The 27636-nt window shown below is 42.6% G+C and overlaps 1 protein-coding gene and 2 long non-coding RNA genes across 12 annotated transcripts in view; 2 read left to right on the top strand and 1 right to left on the bottom strand.

Moving 5' to 3' along the window:
- Window positions 1-15571, top strand: part of LOC146766732 (uncharacterized) — a 38769-nt gene extending 23198 nt beyond the window's left edge. For 2 of the 3 annotated variants that reach the window (XR_014957012.1, XR_014957010.1), the window contains one exon: window positions 10388-15571. This is a non-coding gene — a long non-coding RNA (uncharacterized LOC146766732). The remainder of the gene's footprint in view (window positions 1-10387) is intronic. The other variant, XR_014957011.1, reaches the window with a different exon arrangement.
- On the bottom strand, window positions 73-27507 carry LOC110477033 (uncharacterized). The gene is made up of 2 exons (XR_002466522.3): window positions 21883-27507; window positions 73-3836 (listed from the first exon to the last, which is right to left on the bottom strand). It is a non-coding gene; the product is annotated as an uncharacterized LOC110477033 (long non-coding RNA).
- FGGY (FGGY carbohydrate kinase domain containing) overlaps window positions 17586-27636 on the top strand; it is a 144012-nt gene continuing 133961 nt past the window's right edge. For 6 of the 8 annotated variants that reach the window (XR_014957006.1, XR_014957009.1, XR_014957007.1 and 3 more), the window contains exons 1-2: window positions 17586-17701; window positions 23935-24041. The gene's annotated coding sequence lies outside the window, so the exon portion shown is untranslated. The remainder of the gene's footprint in view (window positions 17702-23934; window positions 24042-27636) is intronic. The other 2 variants (XR_014957008.1, XM_031505565.3) reach the window with 1 other exon arrangement.

Below are 27636 nucleotides of genomic sequence, written 5' to 3'. Positions count from 1 at the left end.
CAGCTGTGTGTGGATCTGTGCTTTCAATTAAATCATGGACATAATCTGGGCTAAGGAAAACAGACAACCCCCTGGTTTTTATTTTTTTATTTTTTTACTTGGGTTATTTCAATGATCCAGTTCTCGGTGTAATTATAAATTTTAGCAAAAGTAGCTCAGAGGCAGAAGCAAAGGCTGGGGAATGCTTTGCTGTTAAGATAAGGCACCACTGAACCTTGACAGTGTGTGCTCCCTCCCCAGCAGCTGAAATGCTTCTGTTTCATCCTCTGTCCTACCTTTTTTAAACTTGTTTCTGTATTCCAAGCTAAGGCTCACTGGTAGCTATTGGCTGTATCTTGGGAAATCTTCTGAAATTGTTTCATGGAATAACTTCAAACCTCACTAAAGCTTTTTTGACTTGAAGACCTGAGCCTGCTTCCACTGTCAGAAATGACAGAACTCTCTGATAGTGAGGCTGCCATGAAATTGAAAAGTCCCTGTAAATGCTTTAATACCAGCGGATTTAAGGATTTCCTCAAGCACTTTATGGTTATGTTCCCAGCTTTGTCTGTGTTTCACTGTCAATTGTCTACTGTTCTCCCTAATCCTCCCTGGGCGTTCTGGAGCTCTATCTTCCCTTCCTGCTGACAGATAAAAATTTATTGTTGCTACCTTCAGTGCTCTTGACATACTGAGAGCTCGTTCCTTTCACGTAAACATAGGAATGTTTTGGTGTTTTAATCTTGAATTCTCTAGGATAATTAATTCAGTCTATTATTCTGTTCCCCTTAGCAACCTAACATCTGAGTTTCAATTACTCTAACCTTACTGTTTAGTTAGTTAAAGCTTCCTCAGCCCTTTGAAAACTGCAAGTGTTAATTACTTTTGCAGCATGATAATTTTATATTTCTGAACGACTGGCATCTGGATGTTTTAACCTTATTTCAATTGATGGAGCAGTGTCCCTTGTCACTTCCCTCCAGAAACCAGAGAAGCAGACCAAAACCATCCATTGAGTAACTTCTCTAACATCATTTGACTTCTGATAGGGAGAGATTTAGTACCTTTGCCTCAGCTTTCCCCGCTTGCTGCTATGGATCCTCTTCAAGTGGTTGCTTAAATGGATCCCAAAAAGACTTGGGAATGTTGCTGCTGATGCATTTGCCTGAGGCAGAACCCACTGCCGGCACCACAAATGCATTCCCGATGCACTGGTTTTCATTTATGCATGGAGGGACTAAAATTCTGTGCACCTTGGCTGATTCTAATTACAGAATTTTATCTCCTGTCCAGGAACAGAGAAAGTGGAGAATTTACATCCAGAGCCCATCCTGTGTTGGGCTTTGTCAGGGGAAGGAGAGAGAGCAGTTATAAGTCATGAAGCTCTGTGAATATTCACCCTGCAGAGCTAAACCCCTCTCATAAGTCAATATTCATTAGGGCAAAAATTTTTTTTTTTCATCTTTGAATGGATGTAGGCTTATTATTCAACAGTAGTCATCAAGTGATTCTGATATCTGCTTTTGTGAATCACCGGTATTCTCCAGGACTATTACTTTTAAATGTCAGCTCTTCACATCTCTACTTCTTATCTGCCACCTCAGCCACCACGGATTGTTTCCTAATCATCGTTGGTTGGCTCCCAAACCCACAAAGACTCACCCTTCAGGAAAGGCTTTTTTTTTTTTTTCCTGAGGCTGATTGATGCAAGGAGAGTTGTGTGAACACTCACAACAAAGCCCTCCTTGAATGTACTCCCCCCTGCAAGTCTGTTGTAAACAAAATGAGAATTTGGTTGAGGTAAATGTAGTTTCTGTGCACCGTTGTGAACCTTTGTGTTATGTGTGACACCAGAGTTGCAAGAGGTGTCAGTGAGAGAAATATCTGAGTTTCTACTCTACACTAACTTTGAGACATGGAGAAATTATGACAGTAATAGAAAGAGGGAGTTCTTCAGATTCAATTTTCAAGAAACCATTATAGATTTTTTTTCTGATATAATTCCCAATCTTTTCCTACTCAGCTTTGATAATAAATATCCCTTGAGGAGAGCAAATATGAAATCTTGGACGAGGGGGTTTAATGATTTAATTTAAAGTGCTGTTCATTCAGTTCTTGCAATCTGCCTGTCTCTTTCCTCAATTCCTTATGTTTTTACTCAAAGATTTCTCCCTTCCAATTAAGTGATTGAGGCTTAGAATTAAGTAAGGCTGTCTAGGAACTAAAATGAATATGACTGATTTTTATAATATAAATTGGAAGCAATTACCAGTTTTCTATCTTCATTTTTGCTTGGAAAATTTACACTTAACCCAGCAATACACCTTAATTAAAGGCCTATCTATCTAGCTACGTAACCTTCTCATTCTAGCAAGAGTCCTTCTGTGGGCTATATTAAATTTACTACGGTTTCATCTCTTCGTTAATAACCTTTTCGTATATTTTCAATTAAGTTTCTGGTCACATTATAGCACTGAGGTAAGAGCTCTGGCTGACCTTTAATAGGATATGGATAATAGAACATCTTTGGCTCATGTTCTCCTTTGGTAGCACAACCTTGCACTTCTACTGAAAACACCTCTGGAATTTGCAGACAGCTAAATGTGCTCCTTGCATGAAGAAATTCTATTCCAGACTGCAGTAAAACTGGATGGACATCCATCCATGTTCCCTGAGACCAGACAGTGCTGAAACAAGCTCACTTTGTCTTGCTTTTATGGCAGACACCAGTGGGAGATGGTGAATGGCCTTCTATGTAAGATAAAAAGACTTTCCTTGGACTGATATGTTCCATATGGCAACTCAGGCTTCTCCCCACATGAACCCACAGGACTGAACTGTGGGGTAAGGGGTGAGCAGGACCACTTGTATCTGCATTCAGAGGTCAATGCTCTGGTACTTGGACAGAGTAGGACTGGCAATTAATGATGTAGAATGATAAGGGATGTTTGTGCTTCCTTGAAGCCCACAGGATTTTGGGGTGGGAAGGGATATATTTGATATCCAGCCAGAGTTTTGTCAATATGAATATCTGAACCAGCTGCTTTTCTTGCTGTTCTCCCATGGCTGGATTACTCTGTTTTTCTTTATGTCTTTGTCTTTTTCTTTTTCAATTTATATCTCATGATGCTCTTATGAATTTTACTGCCAGAGATTAACATATTTGTCTTTTGATAGGGGATTATCATTTTACTTCCTGGAGCATGGAACCCCCAGCTCCATTATTTGTTCTCCAATCAGCCTTTCCCCAGTTTAGTTTACCAAATCATACAACCAACCTCAGCTGAAAGTTGGCAAAGCACTGAAGGGACACAGTAAATTAAATCTCCCAAGGTGACATCTCTGACATCTCTCCATTAATTTCTGCTGATATTTCCTTCTCCCTGAGTGAGTGTTCAGGAAACCTCGTCTGGCCTGTCCACATAAAGTGGTGTCTGAAAATCAAGGTAAAATTATACCAGATGAGGGGGACCTTGGTATTTCAGATGGAGAATTTGATCTGTGGCAGAGCCTGAATGGATGAAAAGGGAAGAGCTCTGGGATGGGTTCAGGCTCAGCTTAGGGGTGCCACTCCTGCACAGTGTGACTCAGGCTAATTCCCACATGGGTTTGTCCCATTGCCTTGAATGCTTTGTTCAATGAATTACTGGTTGAACCTGCTGCTTAAATGTGCCACATCAAAGGCTTGTGGAGCAATGTCTTCCCCAGGCAGGTGCTTGGCTTCAGCAGTGCTTTGGAAGTTGCTGGGATCCCAGATAACCGAGGATTCCGAGGTGGCCCTTGCCCTGCAGCAGCAGAATCTCCCAGTCTGGGTTTCACCCTGAGTCAGCAGGACTCATGTTCCATCACTCTGCAAACTGAAAAGGGATTCATCATCATCATCATCATCATCATCATCATCATCATCATCATCATCATCAATCATCATCATTCTTTGTTCACCCGTCACAATTTCAGCTCTACCAGTATTTCCAGCCTGGCCCACCATTCATCAGCTGCTTCCACAATTATTTCCATCCTGTCTTCTGTGTCACAACCTTTGTTCCCTAAGTGAACTCCCTGATTTTTTCCACCAGGCTGTGAATCTTTCAATATTTAGTCTCCCTTAAATACACATTTCAGCTTGTTTTTCTACAGAACAGAATTTACTTCTGCACACATCAGGTTTTGCTCCCACTCAGCTCCACACTTTCTACTTCCCTATCTGTCCTGAGAGTGTGGGATGAGGAACAATCCCTTGTTTAACATGCAAAGCATGCAAACACACGCTAAATAATTATGCAAATATTTTTCAATTGCTTTCATTGTAATTTTTATTACCATTGTTTGAGTCTCACCATGGAAAATGGAAGCCAGTGAGCCGAAATGTCTGAGTGGAGCTGGACTAGAGCCTGAATTTCCCTATCCCTGTTCAGGGTAGAGCACGATTGTCTCCTGTCTATGTTCTCCCCTGAAAAATTCTTATTTATAGAAACAGAAGATCTGGAATTTGCATAACTTTGTAGCAGCAGTTCCTGCAGTATGCTCAAAATACTGGTTTATGTTTTTAGAAACCTTAATTCTCATGTTCTTTGATTACATGAGGCTTTCAGCCTTCAATGAAAGGTTCTACTGGTTCTTCAGGTCATTGAGAAAACCTTCACACAGATAATCCAGTTTGGGAGGCTGAAAGCCTGGAGTGAACTGCATCTCTTTGGGATGTTGTGTGGGGTTCCCAGTGCCATTCACCGTGTCCCTTTTCTAGAGCCAGTCTGAGCTGCCACTCGTATTTGGGTTTTCAGGCCATTCATTCCACCTAAAACGTGGTAGGTCTGTGGGAGGAAGATGGAACAGCCTAGAAATGGCATCATTTTGACACATGGAAGACAGTGATTCAGTTATTTCACAGGTACATGGGCTTCTGCAAACATGCAGCTCATAAAAACCTTGACAGTGTTTGAAGAAGCAGTTTGGTAGTGTCAGACCCTCGTCACTCTGCCAACTGGCCAGTTTGGTTTCCAGATAAACCACAGGCTGGAGGAACAGGTGAGCACTTGGCCGGCCTGAGGAAATATCCTGTCCTCTAAAGTAGCTTTGTGCATGAAGCTATAATGCAGTTTCTTGATCTGGACTTGTTCTGTGAATGAGGAGAGGATCTCAGTCTATGCAGATGCTAATCCAGCACTTCTTGCTGACCTAACATTGACCTACATAATTTAAACCAAAGTGATGTGCAGGCGACACGGTTTCTGCTGAGAAAGTGCAGTGTGTGCCAACATTTTAATATTACTCTTTTTTCTCAGTCTGTTTAATCCAGTCTCTGATGTGAATGGAGGGAAGACATGATGTACAACATAGTCCTTGCACCAAAATCTCCAAAAATGAAATGTAAATGTGTGAGTACGACACAAAGTCCCTTTCTGTGAACACACACTCGCAGAGTTGCTGGAGTTGCCAAGAGCACAGCGAGCCAACCGATGGCCTGTACGTCTGTAATTTACTGAAGGGAGGGGACAGGTCTAATTTATGCACTTGGCCCTCAGACCAGGGTTTACCTCAATGCTTTTCAATGCACAAATTCTGTAAATCTTTCTGGGAGAAGGAATGTCAGCTCCCGCCAGGCTCTGGACATGCCGAAAATGTCACTCTCACAGATGATGACTTGTGTTTAATTTGCTGTTGTGGATGGGCCTGAACCAAACTCCCTTTCTTGTTCCAAGCATCTCTAAATTTAGGAGGTTTTGGCAACCCAGTCCAGATATGAGTCAATAGTTCTCTGTGTTCCAAAGAATAAGTATTAGCCTGCAAAGGTGGGAGTCGTTATGTAACTGGGATAATATAAAGGAATATCAGTATTAATACCTTTGTTATGCTCAGAGCTAGAGGTTTGCCAAGGCTTAAGTGGACTCAGGATGAGCTGGACACATCCAATTAATATAAGTAATGTGGCTTTTCTTGAACAAATGTGACTTCTCAGTACACATTACAGCTGCTGAGTGTTCTAGCTCTGCGTATCTGGTCCTCAGAGGGTTACAAATGTGTATTCTAGTGCTACAGCCTGCTCTTATTTCTGCATTTGTTTGGTAATAAATAAATGGGTTCTGATTTTCAGTGCTTCTGTCAGGGAAGTAAAAAATACTGGTGTGGCTTACTGATGGATATAAAAGCCCCAGAGGAAAAAAACACAGAATATGAAATTAAGAATTATCTATCCACATGCAAAGTAAGTGTGCTAGATCTCCCATCCCTTTTCCTGATGCCACTGCTGTATTCACAAATTCTGCATAAAGTGTCTTCTACGGCTCTTCTCAGTGAATGTCTCATCTGAATTTCTTCCACTGATGCCACAGTTAACACTGACCATGTTCTGCTGCTCCTCTCTCTCATCCAGAGGGAAGCCACCCGTGTGTTTATGGTGGCACTGGAGTGCTGGCCCAGGCAGGGCAGGTGGAAGGTGAATTCCTTGAGCTGTGTAGGTACTTCGTCAAATGTGCAATTCTGCTCAGTTTCAAGAAAAGAAAACAGGATTTCCTTCCACAGTCTCCTACAGCACCCTTCATTTTCTTTAAATGTTTTGTGATTGCCCCATCATCATGTACCAGTCTCACTCCAGGATCTTTCCTGAGGGACTGGGATTTACCACAGGAAGATAAAAAGAGAGAAATGCAGTGGCACGGATGAAGATTATTCCAAACCCTCTTCAGGTTTCCCCAGCTGACAAGACAGGCAGATCTCCCATCTCCTCCACTGCTTTCTCTGTGGCTCACCATGATCTGCATGTGCACTCCCTCACAGGGCCCCTGACTGGAATTCTGGAATTGTCCTTTCCCCCCCAGTGCTCCCTTGCACCATGCTGGCTGTAGCACTGTGGGAGAAACAGGTCTGTGCCTTCTCCCGTGCTGACTGAAGTGCTGAGCACTCTGAATTACCCCCCTGGAAGCAGTGGGCAGAATCATGGAGCAGGCACAATGAGCCACATGAGGATCAGCTTAGGGAGTTGGATCAGTGACACTTCGCAGCAGAATAAAAACTGCTTATTCTCTTTCCCAGCTGTTCTCCCAAGCACTTTGAGCATTCATTCGCCTCAGCACACAGGAGATTTACATATCTCACTTCTACTGACATGGCAGAAGAGACCCTCCTCACTTGCAGATTTGTTCTTTTAATAGGCATCCAGCACAACTGGGAATTAAGTACATGTGTGTGTCCAACAGAGAGGAGACCAGAACCAGCTGTAGGCACAAAGAACTGCTTAGGAGGCCCATTTTTTTGTGCTGATTTGGTAACTCATGGGACAGCCAAATCTTCCTTTTTAGGAATGGGGAGAAGAGGAAAAACAGAGGACCTCATATTCAGATTGTATCACCCATGGAAGGGGAGAGATAGCAGAGAGAGAATGCTCTACATGAGGTTTTCCTCTCCCTGATGGGGCAGCTGGAGCAAATAAGGTTCATCGTGGGCAAATGTGAGCTCATTGTGCCTCCACTTGGAGCTGGCAGAGCAGCTGGGGTGTTCCAGGCTCTGAGTCAGTGATAACTTCCTCTCTTGACTTCCTAATTGAAGTTAGAGATCCTCAAAGGTACTTGCTGCTCCCAGTCTGAGCTCTCTTATACTCCCAACCTCTTCCAATTGTAGATCTTATTGCAAGGACATCATGGATTTGGGGAGAGACAGGTAAAGCCCTGTAGCCATTCTCACCACAGAGAGATGCAGGGGTGAGTCACCTGTGCCATAAAATGACAACACAAACCCAAACAACACAATCCTCAACGAGGTCCTTTTAGAATTAGCCACACAAGAAGGTGAATCTTAAAGACAAAAGGAAATGCTGTTAGGAGGGAAGAAGTGGCGAGGACCGGAGGCCTTAATTTGATGCCAACCAGTATCTCAGAGAAAGCAATCTCCCAGAGGATTGTCAGAGATGTGAAATGAATTGTAAGAGCTGCTTTACAGGCATTTGTGGGCACACACACCTGCTTACAGCAAGGGAAAAGACAGTGCGTAAATGTCTGGGATATTACATAAAAGCTGTCTGGTAGGCTGGGCAGAGCAATTAAAATCCATCTCGCTTAAACGAACCCTGAGTGCAGGTCAAACAAATCTAATTTTTATTGTTCCTTAAGGAGATGTCTGTACAGGAGACAAAAGGGGGATGCAGCCGTCAGGTTAAAAAATCAAGATGCCTTTAAAAAATTAAATGTTCACAATATTGCTACAGCAAGCTGGATAAATGATATATTACAGCGATGGTTTAAAACTAATTGATGACTAATGTTGTAATGCATTTGTAGCTACACTGATCTATTATATATCTTGGCCAAGCTGAAGGGACACTTCAAGGAGAAAAATTGCTAACTGTTTTAACCTGATGGAACTCAGGGAAAAAATAGTTACTTTACGAGATAAATGGAAAGGTTGTGACCTCCTAATGTACATCTGGGTCTTGCAATGCAAAATCAAATTATCATTAAACAGAATGTGATCTGTGATGGAATTAAAACAATTACAAACCAGCACAGAAGTTTCCTCAGAGAAACACAATAGCCCAGTTTGAGCTGGGAGCAGTGGCTGCAAAGCTGCCTGGCTAAACAACTGGTGTAACAAGTTGGGATGGAATTGTTTTGCTCTGTAATGAAAGTTGGTTTAATTGGAGAGTGCAGGAAAAACGTAAGCATCTTTGCAGCCATTTATATATATAAGCCATTCTATAAACATTACTTAATTAATGTATAAATCATTAACAATTTAGCCTAAGTCCTGAGTAAAATGTGTCTCTCTGGCTTTTGCAGGGGAGACAGGAAGCCTCATTTTCCCCTCCTCATTTTTGTCATGCCTGAGGCTCATGCCCTCTGGGTTTTACCCTTACAGCTGGAATTTGGAGGAGATGTCAGTCAGGCTCTGCTTATTTTCACATCTAATTCATGCAAAAACCAGGTTTCCTCCTGAGGCAGTAAACTGGCCCAGATTTGCTTCAAAGTTTGGCCCAGGTTCAGTGAATGACTCACTTTAACTAAGGTACATCCATCTTCCTGGATGGAACACGTGGTGGGAAGTGTTGTCAAAGAGCAGAGATCCCCTAGAACCACAGCTCAGGCTTTCAGGACCTTGCAAAAGCAGTGACTTGTTCCCTCCCTGCTTTCCTGTCACCCAACATTAAGGACATTGAGTGGGTGTCCCAAATATTGCTGCTCAACCCAAAGTCCCAATATAGGGTTTTGCAGGCTAAACACACTGCAAAGGGCTGGGATGGACTGCTGGGAGATGGGCTGGGAGGAATTTCAGCAAGAAGCCTCCCTGGTCCTGGGATCTGCGCAAAATTCTATGGAATAAATCTGGCAATAGGTAACAGATGAAGATAACATTGTGGGCCATTGGCAAAATATGGATTGCCTTGAACAGGCTGTGATTAAAAGGCCAAAATACCACTCTCAACCTCTGAATTGGTTCCCTCCAATAGAAGTATGTAAAATGAAAGAGAACAAGCTAATCAGGACACCCACCCACTACAGGTGACATTAATTTTCTTCTGCCTGAGAAAAAGTTAAAGTAGCAAGGACATGACCAGCCTGTGATATCATCTGAGAGCAGCATATTCCTCCATGACAGATTAACCTTCCAATGGGTAGGGAAATGCCTGCAATACCAAACTGCAAATATGTTGTTCTTTGAAGGGTTTTGTGTACCAAAACCCCAAAAAGCCTTCATATATTTTAACTGCTGTGCATCAGACTTCCTCCTCTGCATTCACTCAGTTTTGATTTGAAGCCCAATACAGGCAGCAGCTTGGAAAAACAGTTTTATAGCTCAAAATGGAGCAGTTGGAGTTTTAATTTGTGAGGTCCTTCTTTTACAGGGGGACATTACTCTTGGTTCAAAATTTTAAGTTATTCAGGTCATGGTATTGGTGTCAATATTCAGCACTGGAAACTCAGTTGCACAAGTACCACTGAGCTGACTTAGAACATTTATTTTCTCAAAAGACGGCAAACAGTCACATCCACTGCTCTCTCTGGGATTTCTTTCCTTCACTAACATTTAAACAAAATAATTCATATCTATTTTTTTATTCTAGATCAATGTGATTTCTTAAAGCTTCATGTTGAATAGATAATCCTCAGATGGGGCTTTTTTTTAAAGGAGAAAAACATATGAAATAGCTTTAGTTGAAACTTTGAGCTGCCAAAAACAATAAAGTAAGGAGGAAAAAACCCAGAGTTAACTTGAAGCAGGGCACTTGGCATTCAAGGTGACTGTGATAGGTGGTCACAAAGGATGAGGTTGCTCTCTCATCAACCCTATGTCAGGTCCTGTGCTCATGATGGCAGAGTCATGCCCTGCACATGGATTTGCTTCTTAGCTGCTGACCCTCAGTGACCAGGATTCCATGGAAGGAAATATGGGACAATTATCTACAATTCTAATTTTCCAGTCCCATATGCCTCAAGATGATGACTTCCCAGTGTATGCTGTGACCACAGGGATGAGGTGTCCACCAGAACGTCCCAGGGCATTTCTATGACTGCAACAGACTGGAGGTAAGGAAACTCTTCTGGTGTTTGGATACACTCACAAACAGTGATTCCAGCAATCCTTGGAGAGGGTGGAGTTACATACCCAGTCACATATTCCTCCTCATTTTGGAACAATCAGATATAAAATACTCTAAAATAAGAATGCAGTTACCACTTATTTCCTTCCTCAATTTCTTATCTTGCTTTATCACAACATTCGTAGCTGTGGCTGACAGAAATGGCAAATACATCCAGTATTTCTGATTTTTGTCATGTCTTGCTTTTTATATCACTTTCAGCTTTTTTTGACTAGCCAATGACTCAAAAAGTTAATTAAAGCCATGATAGTTTTATCATAGCTTTGGGAAGACAAGCTGCAAAATCCAGAGGTTACCAAAGCAGAATGGGATTTTAAGGAATGCCTGAAGCAGGTTCATTCTGCTTTTTGTGTGAATTGCAGCTGTGCCAAAGTTTCTTGCAACTCTTGTACACACATAAAGCACATTCTACACATATTTCTGTCTATATTTTAAGTTACTGAGAGCATTTGCTCCATTTGATTTATACTAAGGCTTTATGATTGTCAGATTAGTGTAAGAATGCAAGTAGGAAAATTAAATTTTACCTTTGATTGTCCTATCATTTTTTCATGTTCTTTCAGATATTATGTCAATAGTCCAAAGGAGTTTTTGATGTGATGCACTGAATATTCTGACTTATTCATAAGAGACCTAAGAATTGGGCACATCATTTACCAGCTCATTGCTGTCACAAGCTATTGCATCCTTCTTCTCTCTTGACCCAAGCTCGATTAATCTTTTAATAGTTTTGGTTTTGGTGTAGGTTTGAAACAGTGTTGATTTTCCCAGGAATCCTTAAGAACCTGAGCATATGCTTCATGCTGTCTGGGAAGCTCAAACAACTGCAGAGGGAAGGGAATAATCTCCTCCAGAGCCTTGACAGCATCAGATTTCCACCCCGTCACAGTGCCCGGTACATGCAGCGCTGGCAGGAAGAGCTGGGGAGACTCCTGTTTGCTGGGCCATGACCTGTGGAGCTGCATGATTTTAGGAAATACCAGGTTAGCTCCAGGAGCAGGGAAGTGTTAGAGCTCTTTGTTCCTGCACAGAAGTTTTCAACATCAGTGAGAGCATCAGTGTGTGTATTCAGATTTCCATCTGTTATCCAAAGCACTCTGTGAGATCAGTCACGCCCAGAATATTTGAAGTTACCTAAAATGTTGGCAAATTAACATCTCACATTTTTTCTCCAGAGTCCTGAGTGGTGCAGTCGTTCTGTTAATCATATACTGCAAGCTCAGGCAATACATTAAGTATGGAAAATAGGTTTATATAACAAAGATAAGGCAGAATGAACTGGATCCACAAATGTCTTTCTACTCACTCTGTCTATAATCATTTCATTACATTTCTTTGGGGTTTATCCAGTTTTACTGTGACCACCTACTGACAATGTCTCTGAAACGAAAGAAGAAAAATCACGAAATTCTAACATGCAAGACATACAAAATAAACCCTGTGACGTTTTCTAATATGGGAATGTTCCTAAATGCCAGACTAAAACATCCCTCCAACGGTTTCTTTTACAGACTTTCCTTGTTCCAGAAACTTGGCCTGACTTAGGAGGAAACCCCATAGCTGTCCCTTAAAAGTTGAATTGCATCAGTGTGGGCAAGATGTTGGGCCAAATTCCTTAATGGTGCAATTCCATGAAAATCAGAAATCCTACACCAGAGCTGAATCTGCCCTGTGGTATAAAATGATCTCCCTGAAGGCAAGACTTTTGGAAACAGTATCATATTTTAATTCTAAACAGACAATTTGTTTTGGGTTGTATACAGAGCATGACAATCTCACTGCTACATAAAAGGTGACTTTATCCCTGTTTCTTGCGCTGTTTGGTTTATCTGTGTGTGATTTGCAGGTAGCTACATGATCTTACAAACTTCTTTTTATGTAATGGAATGAGCCCCTGTTCTAAGATTTTGAAAGATTACAGAGCTGGCGTTGGAACATTTGTACATTTTGCAATGAGTTAAGGAGAAAGGCTGCGTGTTGTTTATAATCTGGGAAGTACAGATCCCACTTAATCTTACCCTAGGAGAACAGACAGTTATATTTTTTGCAAATTAACAGATCCTGACTGATTGCCTCCCATGACTGTGTTCACCAGTTTTGGAATTCAAAGGGCAAAATAGAATCTGCCTTTTGTAGAAGGTGCCAGGAATGGCATCAGGACACACTGCCTGGAGGGTGGCTGAGCCTTTTCAATCCTCCCCACACTGACTGGATTTGGCACCACTGTGTGATATATCACCACTGAAACAAAGTACTTCATGCAACCTGGTCATATCCTATGGAAAATCTTGGAAGGATGTTGCAGAAAAAAAAATACTTAACCTCTGTTCGCCATTTTTCTGGAGATGTAAGGTATTGTGAAATTTGAGGAGATTTTCACAGCTTGGCTTGTGAAATTCATTTCCAGCTTGACAGATTTGGATTTCAGGATTTTGCACATCTGGATTTTGGCACAGGGCTGTGGGGGGGATGTCTCTGGCAGTTTGCCTCCCAGGACAGTGTGTTTGCTCCTGGGCAGTGAAGAGTCCAGTCCTGGCTGAGCTGTCACCTGCCTCCCTGCCCTGGGCATGTCTGTTCCACAAGGGAAAGGCTGCACAGCTGGAGCTGGCCCTGACATCACTAAGCTCAGGAATCACTTGAACAAAAATGTTAATGATAAAATCATGTTTCTAAAATTCAAGGAGTGTAAGGGATAGGCAAAAAAAGTTGTAGGGGTATCTGTACTGTATGTTCTGGGGAGCAAGCAAACAACATTTTCACTTGCTGAAAACACTGTGTGCACAGAATACTGAGCACTCCCTCTGCCACACTGCACTAGTGGGCTGCTTTTCTGGCCAGGCATTTTGGGAGGGGGTCTTCTCCTTCTGGCAATCTTCCCAGAGGGGAACCAGTTGATGAAACAGGACTTCAAGCCAGGATTTTTTCAGCATTCACACCACAGAAGGAGAGTTTACAAAGGTGGCAAGAGCCATGTGCATTTCCCCTTTGTGCATCTCTGTGTGACAACAGAGTCATCCTATTTTCCCACCAGGATCACACGGGATCACAGAACCTCCCTTATTCTTATGGCATTGGAAGTGTGGTTTCAAAAGAAAAATCCCTGTGCTGTCTGGAATGCTCAACTGTTGGGTACCAGAGTCGGAAAACATCCTGCCTGCCACGAACGTTAGGAAAACAGAGCAGCCCTGACTCCAGTGCCAAGTGGTTTTTTGGAAGGCTGACTCCCCTGAGAATAAAGGATATTGGTGTCCAGCCAAGTGGGCAGGCAGGAACAGGCCCTGGGCAAGACACTGGAATTTTGGTGGAGCCTGAAATATTGTCTGCTTGTTTGTATCAGCTTCTGACTTTGGTATTAAAAGGTGAGCTGCCCAAAAAGTGAGGAAATGGGCCACAAATTGATAAAATTGGAATTATTTTTCTAGCTATATTTAAAGGAACTTAAAACAGGGATTTTCCTTTTTGGCCACTCCAGTATCCAAGAGTAACTTAATATTTCTGTTAAAACCAGAAAAAATCCCCCAAAGGAAATTTCCTTTTTTTGTTATTGTACACTCAAAAATCCCTTCTTGTTGCAGAGAATTCATTTGGTTTTTACTTCCCCATCTCCCTGTTAGATGAATAGTTCTGGTCTAACGGCCCAGTAAGCACTTCATCCAGAGTATTCCCCAGCTTCTGCTTCCTATAACACTTGAAAAAGTGCTATACTTCATCAAATGAGATTAAAACCTACCCTCAGGTGCTTGTATGAACTGCCTAAGCACACAAGCAAGCAGGAACTTTATTAAATATTTTTTTCCCTTCCAATTTTATGCTAATAAACATCTAAATAGAATTTTGGGGTGTTCAGAGGTTCGTTGCTGCTTGACATTCACCAGAAGTCGGGATGTTGGGGCACAGTTTGCACCCACTGAGCTCAAGAGATGTTTTTATGTTGATCTTAACAGAGCAGGGCTGGGTCTTTATTTCTTCAAGAAGGCTGGAAAATGTTCATTCTGCCTCTTTCCCCTGCACACACATATTTTCTTTTTTTTTACAGAAGGAGTAATTTGTCTTTATCTCACCATTCACCTCTCTCTCTGATTGCAGTTAATGGAATTGTCACCTTTATGGACTCATGATCCATTTCTCAACCTGTCTGGACTTTGGCCTCCAAAGGTTACCACAGCTAGTGAAGTAATATGATTGAGTCTTTTTCGACAGATTTATGCAAGATTTCTTCTCCAGCAAGTGTCACATCTAGTCTAGTTCTGCAAAAGAGAATATTTCAAAGATGCCAACTGTCATCTAAACCCACTAAATTGTTCTGTGGGGTTGAGAGGACTGAGGGCCATCTTGGGCAATGCTGATTTACACTACCTGGAGCTCTTTCCCTGCTGCTTGAAATACGGGCTCTGGTTAATCACAAAAAAAAAAAAAGAACATCCCTGTCTCCCAGAAAGCACATTTAAAATGGAATTTTCATTAGTTACTCTGTAATAAAAAGGCAAAAGGGTGTATTTTAAGTGAATCTGTCCAGAATCTTAGAAGCAGGGGGAAGGTTTTTTGAAGGATAATTGCAACAGCCAAACACTAAACAGAAAAAATTGGTTGAGTTCCATTTAAAGCATGTACACCCACAGAATATTTTCAAGTTTATAGAAAGATTTTCGAATTATAGAGGATTCACTGCACATGTATCTGCTCCTCCTGCATTTGATACAAAGCACAAATTAATCATCATTATTCTGCACTAATATAACACCTCTTAACCCTCGGCTTTCAGAATATTTCAAAGGAGCAATGAATTAAGCCTCATGTGGGCTTGGGAATATGTGATAATCTAAACTTGGATTCTTTAATAAAAAGCGTTTTCAGGTCTTTGATTTTGGAAGTTGAAAACTTATAATTGTTCTTGAAAATATCTTCCTTTGTCACTCACTTGGAAAGAAACCATGTGAGTACCAGAGAAGTGAGATTACATGGAAAAATGTATTAAGCAGAAGTTAATAAATTTGTCTGTACTTATTTTTGTTATTTATTGGAGCAAAAAGAACTGGGTAAATCGAGGTGCTAATGTGATATATGTGTAAAAAAGGCAAATTTGGTGCCTGTCTGTAACTAAAAGAGTGCAGGGGGAATTACTATTGCCACTGTACAAGTCTCTTGCAAGTCATCATTTAAACATTACACAGTATGTCAGCCTGATCACTCAAGCTCAGAAAAGATGAATTCTGACTGAGAGAAGTGAAGGAAAAACTATTAGATAATCCACAACTTGCTATTATGAGAGAAAATAAATGATTAATATTTAATTTGGCAAAACAAATAAGGAACTTCAATGGTGTCTACAAGTACATTGTGGGAGGAGAACAAGTATTATACTAAAAGAAACTGTCAGTGTATGACTACAGGGAGGGGAGAAATAAATTTGTTTTTGATGAACAGAGGAATGGGTTTCTGGAACAGAATCAGGTCCATTTCAGGCAAAAAAAAAACCCATTTGGGTATCTCCTCAGTCACGGTGCCTTGTTTTAGGCCACTGAGCTAATGTGAAACAGCCTGTTTGTGTCTCTGAACTTTACACTTTCTCTGCATGGAGTGCTTCCCCGGCCAGAGTGGTGGCCCTACTCTGAGATTTGTCCCCATGGGCCAGGTCTGACTCAGACTGGGATGTGCACATCTCAGAAAACAGAAATTTAAATCTCACTACACCGCAGACCTCCTGGGGAGCAAAGCAGAGCATGAGGGCACACATTCACACCATGTTGTAAGATGACTTGAAATTACAGTCAGGAGGGGGTGTTTTATTTTTTAACCTATCCATTCAAAGCAAAACATTTGGACTAATGAAGAAACCCTCAAACACTGCAGTTTGGGCCAAATGTCCTTTCTAAACTAGCCCAGACACAAGGTATTCCCAACAGAAAAATCACTTTTCACCCAGATTTCAGTTTGGTATAAAGCAGTGTTTTCCATCAGAAAACCATCCCAATGGAAAATTCCTAACTGGTTCTAGTACAAAGTGACTAGCAAAGCTCTCAAAATGATTCAGTGGCAAGGCTGGAATGAGAGCCCACAGCTCCTGACCACGAACCCTGTGCTCTAACCACGAGACAAACACTCATCTTTCCCTGAGCAAGGTTGTTCCTGCAGCATTTCTGCTCAGGCCAAAGTGGGAATACTCTGGAAATGTTGCAAGAGGACTTTTTTTGCTGCAAGATTTCCTGTTGTAGAACATTTGGGGGTTAACGGGAAAAATCCCTGGTGGCTCCCTGGGGCCAGAAGTGTTTGGACACGATGGGAATGTGAGGGCTGCCATCTGCTCCTCCCTGCGTGGGCTGAGGAGGGTCATGCAGGGGTGTGGTGGGATCTGGTCCCAAACCGTGGCTGGCCCATGGGTTGGACTCGATGGTCTGAGAGGTCTTTTCCAACCTCATTGATTCTGTGATTTCTCTGTTTTGCATTTGAGGGCATCCAGGTGCCCCATCCTCTCTCCATTTGAAGCAAACCTTAACTAAACTCAGGGTTTTCAGCAACTCCCCAGCTTTTCAGGTACAACTCTCAGAGCGACCCCATGCAGACACCCAAACTCATGGCTCACAGCCCTCTTTTACTCATTTAAGGGATATTTAAGGAGGCTCAGGATGAGAGATGCCCTGTGCCCTGACATTCCCTCCTTTTTATTTATACGTTTCTACATATTTATTTGCCTTTATGTTTTTATATATTTATCCTCCTATACTGTATACATTCATCTCAGTGGTCTCCAACTGCCTTCTTGCACCACTATATTTATTCTCCTATACTGTATACGTTCTTCTCAGCGGTCTCCACATGCCTTCTTGCACCGCTCCAAAGCTTCTTCGACCGCCGATATTTCACACCCGTGTAGGGGCAGAAAATAAGATTTACCACCCGTTTACCAACCCGCGCCAAGCCCCTTCCTTGTTGCCGGCTCAGACGCGGGCGATTCCCGGCCCGAGCCGCCGCTGCCCCTCAGCGCCGCCGCTTCCCCGGCCCGCCCCTTCCCGGCGCAGGCGCGGCCGGCCGGGCACGGGGAGCCCGCAAGGGGAGCCCGGCGCTTTTCCCGGCAGCAGCGGGTTCAGGGGACGTCCCCGCCGGGCTGTGCGGGCCCGGGCAGTGCCGGGGGCACAAGTAAGTGATGGCTGCACGAGTAAGTGACGGCGCTGGCCCGGGCACGGCGGGCGCCGGCCCTCGGCGCGGCTGAGGGGAGCGCAGCGCGCGCTGACTCAGCGCGGCTCCCGCCCCTCTCCTTGCCCTCATTCCTGCCCCTTCTCCGCCGTGACGCCCCGGAGGGTTCCGTCCTCCTCCGTTAGGGCTCGGATCCTGCTGCTCTACAAGGAGGTTTCGCGTTCGTGTTGTTGTTTAATCACCAGCGCCGCCTCCTTGCCCAGGGAGCCCCCTCGCCGCCGCCGCGGGCCCCGGCCGTGCGTGGGCTGAGCGCTCGCATCGCCCCGAGCGAGCTCAGAGCCCGCTTTTCGTGCAGCCGAGGGGGTTTGCGTCCTTCTGGCTGTCCCGAGTTGTCTCCTCCTGACGTTTCCGTGCAGCACAGCCGTGTGTAACTCCCACTGCAATGCAGTGAGAGCCCTTCATTCAGGCAGCCCTTCGTTCAGGGGCGCCCAGGGCTGCGGTGGGCGCACGGATCCTGCCAGTGCCTCCTGTGCTGTTGGATCACCTTTATCCCAGCCGTCTTCCCATGTGCTTCAAATACAGCTTCCTGAGGGAAACAGGAGAGGCACACGCTGATTTCTTTGTGATGCCGAGTGATGCGACGTGAGAACTTGTCTCAGGGGTGCTTGAGGTTGGATAGTAAAAAAGGTTTTCCCCCAAAGGGTGGTTGGGTGCTGGAACAGGTTTCCCTGGAAGGGTCACAGAACCAAACCTTCCAGAATTCAAGGGAACATTTGGACCATGATCTCAGGCACATGGTGTGGCTCTCAGGGTTCTGTGCAGGTGCAGGAGTTGGACTTGATGGTCCTTGAGTGTCCTTATCCAGCTCAGCTTTTTCTGTGATTCTGTCAAAGGGCAGCACTCAGATGACCTGACCTGGGCAGGTGGGACATGCACATCCCTCACACACTTGCCTAATCCTCCATATCCCCAGGAGATTTCCATAAATGTCATCTCCAGTCTCATCTCTCTGGCACAGGGGCTGCTGGCACCGGTGTCCTCCTGCCACCACTGCCTCCCTCGTCCTCATGCAGCTCCCCTTTCTGTCACAGCCTTGTCTCCTTGTCATGCCCCTGTGATCCCAAGCAGCTCCTGGGCTGGCACAGAGCACACCCCAGGAACCTGCTGGAATTTACTCGTGCTTGGCTCGGGAGCTGCCAGCACGGCCGTGTTCCTCGCTGGTGCCAGGCTCTGCCCCGGTGAGGCACTGGTAACTTGGCAGATTCCTTCCCTGCTGAGGTGCCTGGGATTTGTTAGGAAGTTTAATAAACTTAACACCAGTGCTCTTCTCTGGAGAGCACTTACAAAACAAATTCCAGGGAAGTAGAGGAGAGGGCTCAGAGGCTTTTAGAAAGTAAGAAGCAGACACATTGTTGGGGAGGTGGTCTTGTATCTCATTCCCTTGTATTTCATTGTCGTATATTTCATTCTTGTTATTTCATTCCCTTGTATTTCATTCTCATGTATTTCCTTCGTGTGTATTTCATTCTGGTGTATTTCATTCTCATGTATTTAATTCTATTTTCTTATCCTGGAAGAACATTTACTTAAGTAGTTGGGATTAACTTATTTTAAGTGTACGTAGATACAATACAAAAACAACAAAATTTTAAAGGCTCTGTAATGCTAATGGTCCCTTTCTTTCAGGAATGTATATGAGCATATAGAAAAAAAAAAAAAAGAGGCACTTCTTTTTTCCTGGGAAGAGTGTCTGGGATAGGAGGATTAATGCAGAGAGAACTGGTTGCTTGTACGGACAGCTGTTCCCAGCTATAAGAATCATGGCAGAAATAAATTTATAGTGTCAGGAGAGACCAAATAAACTAGTTCTATGATAGGAAATGTTTATGTGTGTTCTTAGTATACATTTTTGTTTCTCCATTTTATGTTCTCAGTTAAATTATAATTTTAAAACCTTAGTTCTTTTGAATAAATAAATAACTGATTTTGTGCAGAATTAGTGTTTCTTTTAACCTAAGCTAATATGCAACCCCACTTCCTCCTAAGTAGTTGTGACAGGAACTTCGGGGCGAGTGTTTTTGAAATTGCAGCCCAAATAAATGTTTAATTTTAAACTGACAGATTACTTGTGGCTGTCATTCTTCTCAGGCTTTTACTATGCAAGAGTGAACAAATCCTGTAAAATAAACCATGGATTGGGTTTATGGACACATGTTTGCTTCTGGGCTGAGCGTCTTGAAGTGGTTTGAAGCATGTCTTTAAAAATTTATTTCACTGTTGCATCTACTACTGGCCTAAGTGCTCCAGTATCTGCCAGGAGTAATTATAGGCAGTTGGTTCAGATGTTGCTTAAATGTGTAAGCCTTGATGGGAAATGCAGTGGATTTCAGCCAGAATGCTAATTTTGATGTTTTATCATTTCATAAAACTGTGAGCTCAGAACAAATTATTTTTATACTGATCTGCTGATATGTAATCACAGGGTTAGTGCCAGATTCAACCCTGACGTAGCACTGGCATCTAAAGATGGGATTAAAGTTAGAATATCAGCATTACCCTAGGTTGGCTAATTTGTATCCACAGTGGCATGATGGCCGTATTGACCCATGTACCCTGAACAGAAGCTCCTGGTGCCAAGGTTGGTTTGCTGCAGGAATGCAGTTTAAAGCTGTTGTGTGAACTGTAATTGTGCCTTTTGAATTGCATTCTCCTCCAGATTCCATTTTATAACTTAAACAGATATTTTGAAAAATCACATTATTGTGCTGTGTTTACAAGTGTACTGCTTTCTTGTGGGGTGTGGTTATTCAGGATTTTTTATTTGTTTCTCTATTTTCATCATAGCATAGAGTAAAAAAAACTTAAAAGACACAGTACATGAATCAATTTTACAGGCGAAGAGCAGAGATTATTCTCTCTGTCCATCATGGGTAGGTTAAAGTGATAGAGACACAGGGATGTGAAAGATCTTCCTTAGCATTAGATTGATAAGCTGGTGGATCCAAACACTTGGGTCCATCAGTCATTTTGGAGCCTGTTACCTCTTTTCAACTAGTCATGAAGCTGCTACAGCCAGAATTTATGTAATAATTAGATGGCATTTTTTCCCCCTCAGTCAATGTAAACAAGATAGTGTCTTCTTTCAGGGCTCCAGGCATTCTGCAGAATCACTTGGGACAAGTCTGTCTGCCAGGTCATTAACACAGCCTTTGGGGATTTGTGCAGCTGCAGCGTCAGAGCAGGGAATGGATCTCAGGAGCCTGGTGTGTGTGACCTGTATCCACTGCCATTGCCAGGCTGGGGAAAAGAAAGGGTGCTGCTATACATCCCCCTTATTCCTTAGGTTTTCCTGCCTGGGAATTGTGTCCTGGCATTTTCTGATCAACATTTCCTCTATTGGACAGATTGGGGGTTATGACAAGTGTTCAAAATCCTGCCGTTGTTTGAGTGCACCTATGATGTTCATGAGTTTAGTCCTGAACTCTGGGTAGTGGCTGGGAGGTTGCCACTGATGGATGCAGGATCAGAGCCTGCTCTTGAAGTGATGGCCCAGTCCCAGCAGGGCCCAGAGAGCTCTGAGGGAATCGGAGCTGTTGGTTTTCCCCACAGAAGGCTGTGTCTTCTCATCTCATGTTGTGTGTTCTCCCAGCCCTTTTCTCAGCCTTCCTTTTTCCCGAGCGCTCCTCTCGGCAGCTGTTTCCTGCTCTTCCCGGGGTTAGGTGAGCTCTGGAGCAGGGGGAGCTGCACTTGTTTCCTTTGTGTGCCAGAATTACAGGCAGGGAGTGTCGGGACAGCCGGGTGTGCTTGGCGTGGGCCGAGCCCGTCGGGGCGTGCAGCAACCTCAGCGGGGCCAGGGAAAACCAGGGGGAGCAGTAGTCCCAAGTCTCCCCCAAGCATGTAGTTGGAAGGAGCTCCTGGATCCCTCTCAGTGAGCTCAGTGTTTTGGGACCTGCATGAAACTAGAAATCCCTGGCCAGTTCCGTGCTCCTGAGCAGCACCTCTCAGCTGACACCAACACATTGTTTTCCTACTGCAGCATCTCTGAGCAGTATCTCCACTTACCCACAGTGGCCTTGGCATTATTTCTTGCTGTTTATTAGTACTGACTACTGCAGTGGGTTATGGTACTTTTGTTACTGCCACATCCATGAGCACTCAGAGCAGGAAAATGCTTTTTGTCTTACCTGACCATGCAGAGATTGTGAGTTCAGCTCAGTACCCATGATCTGTGGATAGTGGCAGTGAGGCCTTTGGGGGTGATTCAGAATGCGATGGAATCATGCCTGCATGGTGAAAGTAAATACACAGCAATTGCTTAATGTCTCCTCTAGCTCAGGAACTCAGACACATCAAACAAAACTAGCAGGTGGCACGCTCAGAACAAACCAAAGGGCTTTTTCCTGCATTGTTTACACAGAACTTTATAACTCGTTAGCACAGTAGTTTGCAGTGAGAAAAGTTTCCTTGGATCCAGAAAGAGCACAAATTTAGAGAGGAAAAAGCCTTCAAGGTCTGCGAATCCTAAAGATAAAATTTCTGGCTCAGGAAGTGCCTTTACTATAGATAGCAGGAGGAAAGGTGTCCTGGGGAAATACTGCTGGATGAAAAGGGCAGGCATATGCTTTTCTTACAGCTTCTGCTGTTCGTGGAGGATCCTGGGCTAATTGGACCTTTCATCTGACCCAGCACAGCCATGCTCTGCTCTTTAATCAGGGGCCAGAATGCCATTGCTCCTATTTGATCATCAGTACCACAGCCTGTGTGCCTGTGTGAGCTAAAGACAGGAACTGGAAGGAGAGAAAATAATTCTTCTGTTTAGTACAAACTCTTCTTGAGCAGAATATAGAGAAAACCAACTCTGCTGTACATGTAAGAGCTTGGTATTTACCAATGTCAACTGATCATGCTGACATCCTTCTCTGTTCCTGAGTGAGATAACTATGTAGGCAGTAGAAGCTGAAAAGAAACAAATTTTGGATCTAATTTCTTAGAATAATTTAGTCATTTTAATTTCTCCACTTCCTTGTTACACCAGGATAAACCCAAATGTGCTTGCCTTAAATCAGAGAAGGTGGAAGTAGTTTGGCCTGAAAGTATTTAAAATCCAAAATATAGAATTAGAGGGCAGAGGGCAGCAATGAAGTAATGACTTTGTCTTGGACACTGAAAGCAAGGGGAAGAAAAAAAATCTGGAGAGACATTACAGCAAATTAGTACATAGTGAATTATTTATAGAGAGAAAAAGAGATACTAGAAAATAGTAGAATATTATCAGTCCTGCCTATGCTGGGATTTATTGAAATTGCATTACAGTGTTAGGGGGACAGTTAGGAAGGTTTTGATGGAATAGTCTAAATATTATAGGACTGGAATCAGAGTTTTATCCCACTACTGAAATATTCTATTATTTGAAGCTATTTTTCCTTGTAAGATGCAAGAAAACTTCATAGAATGTACCAGAGAACTGCTGAAAGAATCTAGAGGTGTTTGGTTTTCAATGAAAAAGCATATTTTCCCCAGCTCCATTTTTATTTATTCCAATTTTGTTACTGTTAGCACGGACAGAGATCTGTTACCTAAGACAGAGATCCTCGACGTACATATTTCTGTTTGGGGAAGGGAAAAAGGGGAGGTGAGGTGTGCTTTTGTTCTTTATGTTTGTTTTGTTTGCTGTGGGGTAGCTGACAAATAAATGCTTGTTGATAGTTATAGCACACTCCCTTGGGCATTTAAGGATATTTTCTATATTAGTACTGCCCTTCACCACAGTGTTAGAATTCCCCATCTGCTCCTGCTCTCCCACACAGCCATGTGCCTTCTTTCTCTTTCCACATTCAAACAGGAATTACAGAAGCTGGAAGAGGAAAGGGAGTTCACTGTCTTTGAGGAGATACTGCCACTCTACCAACACCACTTGTATTGGTTACTTACCAATACTAGCAAGCCAACAAAGTGCTGAAATTCCACTATAATGTTCAAAGGTCTTGTTTTGGTTTATATCCTTTCTACAATTGAAAAGCATCTTCTCTTTAGCATATTTAGATCTTTTCACACGAAGCTTATGAAGCCTAATTTGAGCCTGTTAATCTTTTTCTTGGTAACCCATAGACAAGCACAGCTGCACTGCTAAAAACGCAGTGTTTATCCACAATCACCGGGTCTGGGCAGCCCGCAGCGTTCCAGAGATCAAAGTTTAAAACAGATATGCCAGTCCTTCCTAATTGTTTGTGTTTAAGCACACAGCACCACGAAGTCTAAATTGCTGCTGCTGAAAGCTTGTGCTGAGCTTGGGCCTATGTTGAAGTGAGTGCAGCCCCTCCTGCACCCTGGCTTTAGCAGAAAGGTATGTCCTGGCAGCTCGATCACTGTGAGGTAAAGTGGGACAGATAAGTCTAACAGTGCTCATGAAAAACTCCTCTGGTTACTTACTCATTCCTTTTAAATTAAAGTAAATAATGTCAAGGATTTTCTTTCTTTCTTTTTTTTTTTTTTTTTAATATTTATGCAACTGAGTTTCACCCGTTCTTTTTCTTTTTTCATTGCTTATGTGGGAAAACTAACACGTTTGTACAAGGATAAACTGGGAAGTCTGTGGTTTCCAGCATGCACATTTTGAATAATATTTATACAGACTATTATTTAATGGGCCATATAAATATTTATAATATGCTGTAGCCTTTTGATCATAAATACTTGTTTGAAAAGCCATTCTGTCCCTGCTGTGATTTGCAGAGAAGGAGGCCATTGCTGGTTTAGTGCTTGGAGGGAATTTTGGCTTCTTGTCCTGACTTAGCAGTTCCAGTAATGGATTTACACGGTCAAGCTGGACATGTCTTTTAAGTTAACTTTTTTCCTATGTCCCTCTACTTCTGTTTGCAAATTAAAATAGTAAATTGAAAATATGAGGCTTGAATTCTGCAGTGGACAGACAAGACTGTATTGAAGGAGGCCTTTCTTCTTGGCTGCAAGGAGCCAGGCTTGACTTCAGATACTTCATGGATTTAGAAGGTCCTGACTCCACTGCCTTCCACCCCTTGGAAGTCCATGGACATGAATCAGCCATGCATAAAATATTTTGGTGTCATGTTAATATTGTGCTTGATGAACTGACCTGTCTGACTGGACTTTTAGGACATTTTATTTCAGTCTTTTTTTCTGGTTCAGTTTTCCTCGTGATTATATTGCCTGCAGAAGCAAAGAATCCAGCAGATAAAAAAATCCAAATCAATGTTTTATTTGCACAACAGTTTTCTTTTCACATGGCAATGAATGTTGGTGTCCAAATTCCAAAGCAAGAAGTCTGTGCAGGGAGCTTCTGCTACCCTTGAACTCCATTAAAGAGTTCTTTCATCTCTGATTTGGAGCTTCCTTTTGTACCAAAGGAATCTTCTGGAAACAAAACAGAATGACAGCATTCCTCTTTAAAATTCTTATCACTGTACTTTGGCTAAATATTTTCCACCAACTTCTCTGCTGAGTTCTTAGGTTCTCAAGAAATACCCTTGGGCAGAGTCCATAATTGCTGACATTTATGACCTGGAGATGACAGTGCTTTTTGTGGATGGGGCTGATAAGTAGGTGGCATACCAAGTGTTTGGTATTCCAAAAAAACCTTTGGCATCAAATTATGTTTTTGCAAGCAGATCAGATCCTGTTGCAGAGACACTTTACTTTGAAAAGCCTCTGTAACTTAGTGCTTGCTCTTCTTGAAAAAGGATTAATATTTGCTTATAGCCTTTTTTTAATGAGATATTGAGTGCTGCTTTGTGAATCTAGGTGAGTTTTATTCAGAAAGAGACCAGTTAAATTAAGTTTGGGGTTCTTGGTTTTGTACTGTCACTTAACTCTTTCCTGTTCCCACTGATTGACAGCAATGAACTGGTGGATGTGCAAAGGCTGATATGCACTGCTCGAGCACATAAACAAACTCTGCTTCCTGCCCAGTCACTCACACAGGCACATCCTGGTTGCTTAGTAAGGAAAAAAAAGGAAAGTAAACATTACATGGGCAGATTGGGTTCCAGGTTTCAAATGTTTGTGGGAAGAATCCAATGCAAAGCCATAATTTCAAGTGCTGAGTAGGAGGTACTGTGAGCTTAATTCTCTAACATCTGCTAAGCTTGTTCTCTAAGTAGCAAAAACACATTAATGAGGTAAAATCAAGGCTGCCATACAAGGAAGAGAAATTTGGAGTAATATTGTGTGTGTGAGCACGAGGCAGGATATAAAATACTCCTTTTGCTATTTGTATTTAGTGAAGAGCAAGTAAGAAGGATTTGCCTATGTTTTAAAAAAAAGAATCTGATTTGCAGATTGTGGTTTATTCTCAAATTTTTATGAGTCAGCAGATAAAGGCAGAGCTGAAATAGGGGAAAAACAGGGAAATTTATGAGATAGTATCAGGGACAGTATTATGCAATGTCTTTGTAGTAAAATTTCTCACAAGGAACTTGCAGCACCTGCAGCCAGCCTTTGGAGCTTTGGGGAGGTGGAGTGCAAAATGAAGAAGTAAATATTGTGTTGAAAAGAATATCTTGAAACTGCTTTTCCAGCTGAGGGCTAAGAGGGAGAAGCTGAGTGCTGTCACCCCCCAGGTGACAGATGCAGTATTAATCACCCGTAGCAGCGGAGTTGTCTTCTCTGGCAGAGAGATTGGCTTTTGTTCCTCTGACCAGGTCACAGAGCCAGGGCCAAGAAAATAAAGCAGGCCTCCTTGCCAATATTCCTAGGTGTTAGACTCATGGCACACCATTATTTTTAGCTGATTGCTCATCTCTTGGACACATGACCTTGCTTAAGGAGATTAGTGTGTGTTCCACCTAATCTGCTGGGCAGAACCAGCATGCTGGGAGGCAGCAGCCAGGATTTCCAGCAGGACCTCAATATGCTCTATAGCTTGGAGTTTTTTTCTACTATCTGACATTGTTACAAGCTGATGATCTGTGCACTCTGGTGACCTTGCAGGCTGTGAGCAGAATGTGGTGTGGTGACTGCTTTGGTCTGTACCAGGGACAGAACTCCCTGGTGCTGGCCCAGCAAAGAACAAAACCATGGGCCCAGGACCCAGCAGTGGGCATGAAGTGCCAGATTGAAGCAAGGAAGAATGATTGTGTGATCACAGACTGACCACATTTCCATAAGCTGTTTAAAGGGGGAGGAAGGGAAGCCTCGGTTTCTTCAGCCAAGGTGTTGCTTTATGCCATTTTCAGTGCAAATGAAACTTTATCCTAATTAATTATTATCCAGCATTAGAATTTTCTGAGATGGGGTGCTTCCTGTTTTCTTCTCTATTCACCTACTGCCTCTAACCCTCAATGATTGTAGATTTGTGATATCTCTCAGCAGCAGTGGTTACAAGACAGCTATGGATGTGAAAGACACCTACATTATGCCAGTAGATCTTGACCTATACTCAATATTATTATTAAAAAAAGAAAAAAATATTAATTTGAAATGTGAATAAGCATATTCTGTTAATCAAGACTTTCCAAATCTTTTCCCTTTTGCCTATATTCCTCCCTCTAACCATCCCATCTGCCATATGCAGATATTATCAGGTCACTTCTTTAGGAGAAGGGGGCTGTTTTTATGCATTTTGATGCTCTGTAAATACCATGTGTTTTAAATGCCAATTTATCCATTCATTTTCTAAATATCAGAATCTGTGTGTCAGCTGAGTTTCATGTGTTTCAGAGATGTAAAAGGTTCATACAAGCACTAAATGTGGTTCTTGTGTGATGTTTCAGATACTTCTATCAGCTCTTACTTAGCATTCTCACAGCTTGATTAAAATGTAAATGTTAACTATTAATTAAGAATAAACCGTGAGAAAGTAAGAACAGTGAATTTGTCACTGTATTAAATGTCAAATAGTTAAACTTAATATAGTGAAATAAGCAACTCATTGTGAATAATTAAATCAATTAACTTAACCTCAC

This window comes from Lonchura striata, chromosome 8 (assembly GCF_050655825.1).
Source record: "Lonchura striata isolate lonStrDom1 chromosome 8, ASM5065582v1, whole genome shotgun sequence".
Taxonomy (NCBI): Eukaryota; Metazoa; Chordata; class Aves; order Passeriformes; family Estrildidae; genus Lonchura; species Lonchura striata.
The sequence above is the reverse complement of the archived record's forward strand: the minus strand, read 5'-3'. Positions and strand labels throughout refer to the sequence as shown.